Source organism: Apium graveolens, chromosome 5 (genome assembly GCF_009905375.1).
Source record: "Apium graveolens cultivar Ventura chromosome 5, ASM990537v1, whole genome shotgun sequence".
Classification (NCBI taxonomy): domain Eukaryota; kingdom Viridiplantae; phylum Streptophyta; class Magnoliopsida; order Apiales; family Apiaceae; genus Apium; species Apium graveolens.
Window position 1 is genome coordinate 124,394,091 of NC_133651.1, and position 8,671 is coordinate 124,402,761.

The 8,671-nt window shown below is 39.5% G+C and overlaps 1 non-coding gene across 1 annotated transcript; it reads right to left on the reverse strand.

Moving 5' to 3' along the window:
* Nucleotides 1-2,481: 2,481 nt before the first annotated feature.
* Nucleotides 2,482-2,588, reverse strand: LOC141662718 (small nucleolar RNA R71). Its single transcript, XR_012550817.1, has one exon. It is a non-coding gene; the product is annotated as a small nucleolar RNA R71 (small nucleolar RNA).
* Nucleotides 2,589-8,671: the final 6,083 nt, after the last annotated feature.

Sequence of the window (8,671 nt, forward strand, 5' to 3'; positions counted from 1 at the left end):
TGATCTCTTTTAAGCAGTTGATTCTCATAGGGGGAAAAGCAAGAGAGATATGCACTTTTCAACAGAAAATATGGTTATACAAAAGAAGCTGCTGATGATTACTTCAAGACTGAGAAGTATTATCTGGCAGAGATTTGAAGAACCAAGGAAATGAAGATGAAACTACTTGAAGATTAGTTCAGTGCTAGAGGAACAAGCATCTTTCATTTCAGTTACTCATGAAATCTGGAAATGCAGTATTTGATCCAGAAAACCAGTAGCATTATTTACAAGTCCTGGTACATTACTTTTTCTAGTTGTTAGTTGAGTTATCCTCTCTATTTAATTTGTTTGTTAAGTTTAACAATCAAATAGGGGGAGATTGTTGGTGAGACTACGTAGCTGTATGAACAGTTGATAAGTGGCATTTTATACCACTTAGAACGTCTTATAATGGCTTGAATTGATGTCTTGAAATCAAGTATTTTGTGTATTTGATGCGTTTTTCTAGTGTTTGTGTATTTCAGGGTATTAATTGTATTTCTGGAGAGATTTCATCAATAATAAGCCTTGGCATGTGTTTGGCATTGCAAGCGGGAACATAGGAGCAGATTGCAGTGAAGAAACAGGAGAAAAATAGAGCATTTTCCAGAAGGGGTCCGAGCGCCCGCTCAGCTCTGCTGAGTGACCGCTCAGGAAACTGAGCGCCCGCTCAGGAATGCTGAGCGGCCGCTCAGGGACGGAAAATTAGAATTATTATTTTGGACTCCTAGTTCTGTTTAACTTCCAACATCTGAGATATCTGGGTATTATGGGACTCTTATATAAGTAGTTTACAGAAACGTTTCACAAAGGTTGGATGGTAGTATTAATCAAGGAGCGAGGAGATAAGGAAGAAGACCGTTTTAGCACACCGCAACGAAGAGGAAGTATATTTTCTTGTGATTCTTTGTTTCGTTGTAATGTTGGATGCTAGTTTTCTTTACTTTGAACCTATTTACTCTTGTGTCGTACTCTGGTTTAATATAAGTAGTTTTAGTTATTATTCTTGTGTGTTATTATCATGTTTTCATATGAACCCATGATGACGATGAGTGCTATCATGGGCTAATCGTGATCATGGGGTCGTAATGGATTTACTATGGAATTCTTTAGTTAGTTGTTTAATACCATAGTGTATGATGATTGTATGATATCTAGTATTGGTTGTGCTTATTCGTCTTATGTGCGTCATAAACATATAAGATGAGGTGTTAATCTCTTGTGAAGCGATAGTGGATCTTGAGATTTAGAACTTGCCATGCTAGCATAGGTTCATGTATGTGTATACATGATTAGTGGTTAACTCTAACCGTTTTATTTGCCCTATGTAATCAAAAGGAATAACTTGTGCTTAAATCGTTATGTTGTCAATTTCTGTAGACATATAGGGACTCAACATAATTGATGCCTATTCAACTTCTATTTTAATTGTGGATGTTTGGTAGAATGGTATTAGTACAATGAAAGTTTGCTTTTATTAGTTTCGTGTTGTTCAATTAATGACATCACTGTTGCATGCTAAGGGTAATAACAATGAATATTGAAGGAAGTAGTAATAAAGTTGTGATCTCATGAGTGTTTTAATATTATTAATTCAAGTGTTAATTAAGTGCTTAATTCTCGTAGTTAATTGTAGTTAATAATTAGTTAATCAAATCTAAGTGTTATTGTTTTAACATTGAGAAGTAAACATACATTGGTGAGTGAGTGTAATTGAACATAATTAGTCTGAGTCTCTGTGGGAACGAACAAGAAAGTATTCTATATTACTTGCGAATGCATATACTTGCGTGTATTATTAGCGCGTGTTTTCGCCCTAACAAGTTTTTGGCGCCGCTGCCGGGGACTCGGAGTATTTGTTTAGTTTATGTACTTACCATTATTGGTCATTAGGACTCAGTGATTAAGACGTGTTACGTATTGTTTCCGGTTGTGTTTCAGGTACTTTAGCGAGCGTTTATACAAACATGTTCTCGTACTCGCAAGAGGACTTTAGATACGGCTGAGGAGACAGACGAAGTTCTTGATATTCCGGAGAAGATAGAATTTGAAGATTCAGATTCAGGAAGTGAGCAGAAAGAGCCAGTAATCATGGGTGATCGTATAGTTCTGGCAGATCCAGCTCTTATGGACATTCAGTCTAGCATCATTCACCCGGCTATTGAGGATAATAACTTTGATATTAAGCTGGGCACTATTCAGATGGTGCAGAATTCTGTTTCTTTTGGAGGTGCTGCGACTGAAGACCCCAACATGCACATAAGGAATTTTGTCGAGATCGGTAGTACTTTCGAATATAATGGTTTGACTGATGAGGCTATCAAGATGAGGCTTTTCCCATTATCACTGAGGGATAAAGCTAAGGACTGGTTACATTCTGAACCAACTGGGTCTATCACTACTTGGCAAGATCTTGCGCAAAAGTTTCTGGTGAAGTTTTATCCAATGGCGAAGACTGTGGCTAAGAGGAGTGCTCTTACTCAGTTTGCGCAGCAACCTACAGAATCTATGTGCGAAGCTTGGGAGCGCTACAAGGAGATGTTGAGAAAGTGTCCACATCATGGAATGCCTGATTGGATGGTGATCACTGGTTTCTATAATGGTTTGGGGGCCCAATCTCGGCCCATGCTCGATGCAGCAGCTGGAGGCGCCTTGTGGGCCAAAAGCTATACGGAGGCTTATAATCTTATTAAGACTATGGCTGCAAATGAGCATCAAAACCCGACTCAAAGGATGATCTCTGGGAAGGTAGCAGGTATTTTGGAAGTTGATGCCGCTATAGCTATTACAGCGCAGCTCAAAGCACTGTCTATGAAGGTCGATTCTCTAGCCACCTATGGAGTCAATCAGATAGCTATGGTTTGTGAGCTTTGTGCAGGTTCTCATGCTACGGAGCAGTGTTCTCTTGTTAATGAATCTGTTCAGTATGTGAACAATTATCAGCGACCGCAGTGGCCTGTGCCAGCTACTTATCATCCTAACAACAGAAATCATCCAAATTTCAGCTGGAGTAATAATCAGAATGCTATTCAGCAACCATATCAGCAAGGCATAAGTAAATAGTTTAATCCACCTGGATTCCAACAACCACAGCAGTATGCTCAAAGGCAATCATATCCTCAACAAGGAGGTGCTGCTCCACCCTCTAGTGCTGATTTTGAGGAACTTAAGCTGTTGTGCAAAAGTCAGGCGGTTTCTATCAAGACCTTGGAAAATCAAATCGGTCAAATAGCCAATGCAGTGCTCAATAGTCAACCTGGCACACTTCCCAGCGATACTGAAGTGCCAGGCAGGAAGGAAGCTAAAGAGCAAGTCAAGGCTATTACCTTAAGGTCTGGAAAAGTTGCTGATGCTGAAAAAGCAAAAGACGGGGAAGCTGAAGTTGGTGATGAAGAAGCTAAGCAAGGGGAGAAAGCGGTGGAACCAAGGAAGACTACTGTTGAACATACTCTTCCTGAGCATAATACAGGGGAGAAGCAGCTCTATCCTCCACCACCTTTCCCTAAGAGATTGCAACAACAAAAGCTGGATAAGCAGTTCGGTAAGTTTCTGGAGGTGTTCAAGAAACTTCACATCAATATACCTTTCGCTGAGGCTCTGGAGCAAATGCCTAGTTATGCGAAATTTATGAGGAGTATTCTTTCAAGGAAGGTGAAACTGGACGACCTTGAAACCATTGCTTTAACGGAAGAATGCAATGCTGTGCTGCAACAAAAGTTACCTCCAAAGCTTAAAGATCCAGGTAGCTTCACCATTCCTTGCACCATTGGCAAGTTGTCTTTTGACAAGTACCTTTATGATTTGGGAGCAAGCATCAATCTGATGTCGTTTTCGATCTTCAAAAAATTGAATTTACCTGATCCAAAGCCCACCTACATGTCTCTACAATTGGCTGATCGTTCTATTACATACCCACGAGGCATAGTGGAGGATGTGCTAGTAAAGGTGGATAAGCTCTTCTTCCCTGCAGACTTTGTTATTCTGGATTTCGAGGAAGATAAGAAGATTCCCATAATCTTGGGGAGACCTTTCTTGGCTACAGGCCGTACCTTGATAGATGTGCAGAAAGGTGAACTTACTATGAGGGTGCAGGATCAGGATGTGACATTCAATGTATTCAAAGCAATAAAATTCCCTATAGAAGATGAGGAGTGCTTAAAAGTGGATTTGATTGATTATGCGGTTACTTCAGAACTTGATCATATGCTAATGACTGATGCATTAGAGAAAGCCTTAGTAGGGGATTTTGACTGTGATGATGAGGATGGCAATGTGCAGCTACAATATCTAAATGCTTCTCCCTGGAGGCGAAAGCTAGACATGCCATTTGAATCTCTTGGTACTTCTAATCTCAAAAATGCTGAAGGAAAGCTCAAACCATCTATTGAGGAAGCAGCTATCTTGGAGCTTAAACCATTGCCTGAACACTTAAGGTATGCTTTTTTAGGTGATGCATCTACTTTACCTGTTATTATTGCATCTGACCTTTCAGGTAGTGAGAAGGACAAGCTCTTGAGGATCTTAAGAGAATTCAAATCGGCTATCAGATGGACTATAGTAGACATCAAGGGGATCAGCCCTTCGTACTACATGCATAAGATTCTGCTAGAGGAGGGTAGTAAGCCGACTGTTGAGCAATAGCGCAGACTTAATCCTATCATGAAAGAAGTGGTGAAGAAAGAAATTCTGAAGTGGCTGGATGCAGGAATCATTTATCCTATTTCTGACAGTTCTTGGGTGAGCCCCGTGCAATGTGTACCTAAGAAAGGAGGTATTACTGTGGTAGCAAATGAGAAGAACGAGCCCATCCCCACTCGAACAGTCACAGGATGGAGGGTATGCATGGACTACAGAAAGTTGAACAAGGCCACGAGGAAGGATCACTTCCCTCTTCCATTTATTGATCAGATGCTTGACAGGTTGGCCGGTCATGAGTATTATTGTCTTCTAGATGGTTATTCGGGGTATAATCAGATATGTATTGCACCAGAGGATCAAGAAAAGACTACCTTCACTTGTCCATTTGGCACGTTTGCTTTTCGCAAAGTTTCGTTTGGCTTATGTGGCGCACCGGCCACTTTTCAGAGATGTATGATGGCTATATTCTCTGAATAGAGTGGAAATAATGTCGAGGTGTTCATGGACGACTTCTCCGTCTTTGGAAATTCGTATGATGAATGTTTGAATAATCTTCGTGCAGTACTCAAAAGGTGTGTAGAAACTAATTTGGTGCTCAATTGGGAAAAATGTCACTTTATGGAGCGTGAAGGCATTATTTTTGGGCATAAGGTCTCTAGCAAGCGTCTTGAGGTGGACAAAGCCAAGGTGGGAGTCATTGAAAATCTTCCACCACCTGTTTCAGTGAAAGGAATCCGTAGTTTTCTTGGTCATGCGGGTTTTTATCGGCATTTCATCAGGGACTTTTCGAAAATATCTAAGCCGTTGTGCAACTTGCTTGAGAAGGATGTGCCTTTCAAATTTGATGATGAATGCTTGACGGCATTCGAGACTCTCAAGAAGAGTTTGATAACTGCACCAGTTATTACAACACCTGACTGGACAGAGCCTTTTGAGATGATGTGTGATGCGAGTGATTATGTGGTGGGTGCAGTTCTTGGGCAGCACAAGAATAATCTCTTTCATGTGGTCTACTATGCTAGTAAGACCTTAAATGGTGCTCAAATGAACTACACCACTACTGAGAAGGAGCTCTTGGCTATAGTCTTTGGTTTTGAAAAATTTCGATCTTATTTGCTTGGGACAAAGGTGACAGTGTTCACTGATCATGCGGCCATTCACTATTTGGTTTCCAAGAAGGATTCGAAGCCTAGACTCATTCGCCGGGTGCTCTTGCTACAGGAATTTGAGTTAGAGATCAAGGATCGGAAAGGTACTGAGAATCAAGTAGCTGACCATCTCTTTAGATTGGAGAATCTCGAGTCTACTTCATATGATAAGACATTGATCAACGAATCTTTTCCAGATGAGCAGTTGTTCGCAGTTCAGGAGGAAGAGCCATGGTTCGCAGATATTGTGAATTATCTTGTGGGCAATATAATGCCTCCTAATTTGAATACAACTCAAAAGAAGAAGTTTCTCCATGAGGTGAAGTGGTATATGTGGGGTGAACCGTATTTGTTTAGACAGGGAGCTGACCAGATCATCAGGAGATGTATCCCATTCTGTGAGACGGAGGGGATATTACGAGACTACCACTCCACAGTTTATGGTGGACATTATGGTGGTGAGAAGACGTGTTGTGCATATGTTGTGTACTTGATGATTTCATAAACAAAACATCTAAGTGGATTTTACTTAGTGAAATAATGTAGCACTTGACGGATAAGAATTATAGTCCCGACGGATAACTCATTATAGTCCCGACGGATGTTAACTTATTATCCATCGAGTGAGTAGCTTATGTAATAATAAGTATGTAGCACAGTTGTGTATACATCTTTGTATAGATTCTGTAGTAGCCTATAAGTCATGTTGACTTTAACTAGATATGCAGAATAGGTTGATTAATTATATATAAATGATGTCTTGTAATTCTGCATAAGTGAAATGAAGTCAAGTGGCAAAATAGCTACCGACGGATGATTAACAAAGCCATCAACCGATGATCGAATGACTATCAACGGATATTTAATATAGCAGTCGACGGATGATCAATGAAGCCATCAACGGATGTTCAGAAAGTCGACGGATGATCATATATCCAACGGATATTCATAGAATCCAACGGATGATCATGTAAAGAATTCAAACAGCAGTTGAACAGTGAAAGCTGAGCACAGCCGTCGAGATGTATACAAATCTACTGTGGAAGCCCATTAACTGGGTAATAGAGGACGAAAAGCAGCAAAGCTTAAGACTAATAGTTTTTATATTTATTCAGTCTTTTTGACTTTGTAATTTTTGGTAATATATATACCAAGAACGTAGCAAATAGAAAGATAAGTGTTGAGACACAAAAACAGAGAAATCTTTGTAAGCAAAATCCTTAGCATTTCCCTGTATTCTCAGCAGTTCGATTTGTAAGCAGCTGTGAGCATTCTTGCATATAGAGTCCTCTCGATATATAATATATATATCTCTGGTGGAATTGTTTAAATCCACCAGAAAGTTTTTAAAGACTCTTGTTTTTAATTACTTATGTTTTGATTCAATTAAGTTTCTATTCCGTATTGTGCTAATCAAAACATTTATATCTATATTCGAGTTGAACATTTTTATTTCGAGAAAAAGGCTCAAGAATTCCATTCAACCCCCCTTCTGTAATTCTTGCTATATTGTTAAGGGACTAACAATTGGTATCAGAGCGAGCTCTTAATCTACAAAGAGTTTAAAGATCAAAACAATTCAGCAAGATGAACAAGAAAGACGTTGGATTCAAGATTCCTTTTCTAGATAAAGATAATTACCATCATTGGAAGGTAAAGATGCATTTTCATATGCTTTCTCAAATGAGAGCTGCATAGAAAGAGGTCCTCATGTTCCAATGAGAGCTGTAACAGGAAATGAGCCATCTGTTCCCAAACCAAGGCATGAATGGTCTGATCCTGACATTGAACAAGTCAAGAAGGATAAAAAGGCCATGAACATTCTGTTCAATGGAGTTGATGCAGACATGATTGACAACATTATAAACTGCAAAACTGCCAAGGAAGTCTGGGATACTATACAGATAATCTGTGATGGCACTGAGCAAGTTAGAGAAAATAAAATGCAGCTCTTGATTCAGCAATACGAGCATTTTCACAATGAGGAAAGTGAGTCACTCACTGACATTTTTAGTAGATTCCAAAAACTACTAAATGCTCTTAAGTTACATGGAAGAGTCTATCAGACTAAAGACTCTAATCTGAAATTCCTTAGATCTCTTCCAAAGGAATGGAAACTAATGACAGTCTCATTGAGAAACTCACAAGATTATAAAGAGTTTACTTTGGAGAGACTGTATGGCATCCTGAAGACCTATGAGCTTTAGATAGAGCAGGATGAAAGGATGGAGAGAGGAAAGAAGAAAGGAGGATCCATTGCACTAGTTGCTAATTTGGAAAAGGAGAAGGAAGTGAAGATGGAAGCTATTGAGTCAACTTCTAAGGTCTGTGAGAACAAGGGCAAGGGGCTTGCAGCAGAAAGTGAAGATTCATTGAGCCAAGATGACATGGAAGACATTGATGAGCACCTAGCATTTCTTTCCAGGAGATTTTCCAAGCTCAAGTTCAAAAAGAACTTTGGAGAAGCCAAGCCAAATAGAAACATGGTGGATAAGTCAAAATTCAAATGTTTCAAATGTGGCTTGGCAGGGCATTTTGCAAATGAGTGTAGAAAGTCAGATTCCAGTAAGAAAAGGTTTGAGTTTGTAGAATATAAGCAAAAATACTTTGATCTACTCAAATAAAAGGAAAGGGCTTTTATTACACAAGAGAATGACTGGGCAGCAGATGGTTTGGATGAAGATGAGGATGTCAGCTATGTCAATCTAGCCCTAATGGCCAAGTCTGATGAAACAGAGACAAGTTCCTCAAGCAATCAGGTAATTACTACAAACCTTGCACATCTATCTAAAGCTGAGTGTAATGATGCCATAAATGACATGTCTACAGAATTATATCATTTGCGTGTTACACTTAAGTCTCTC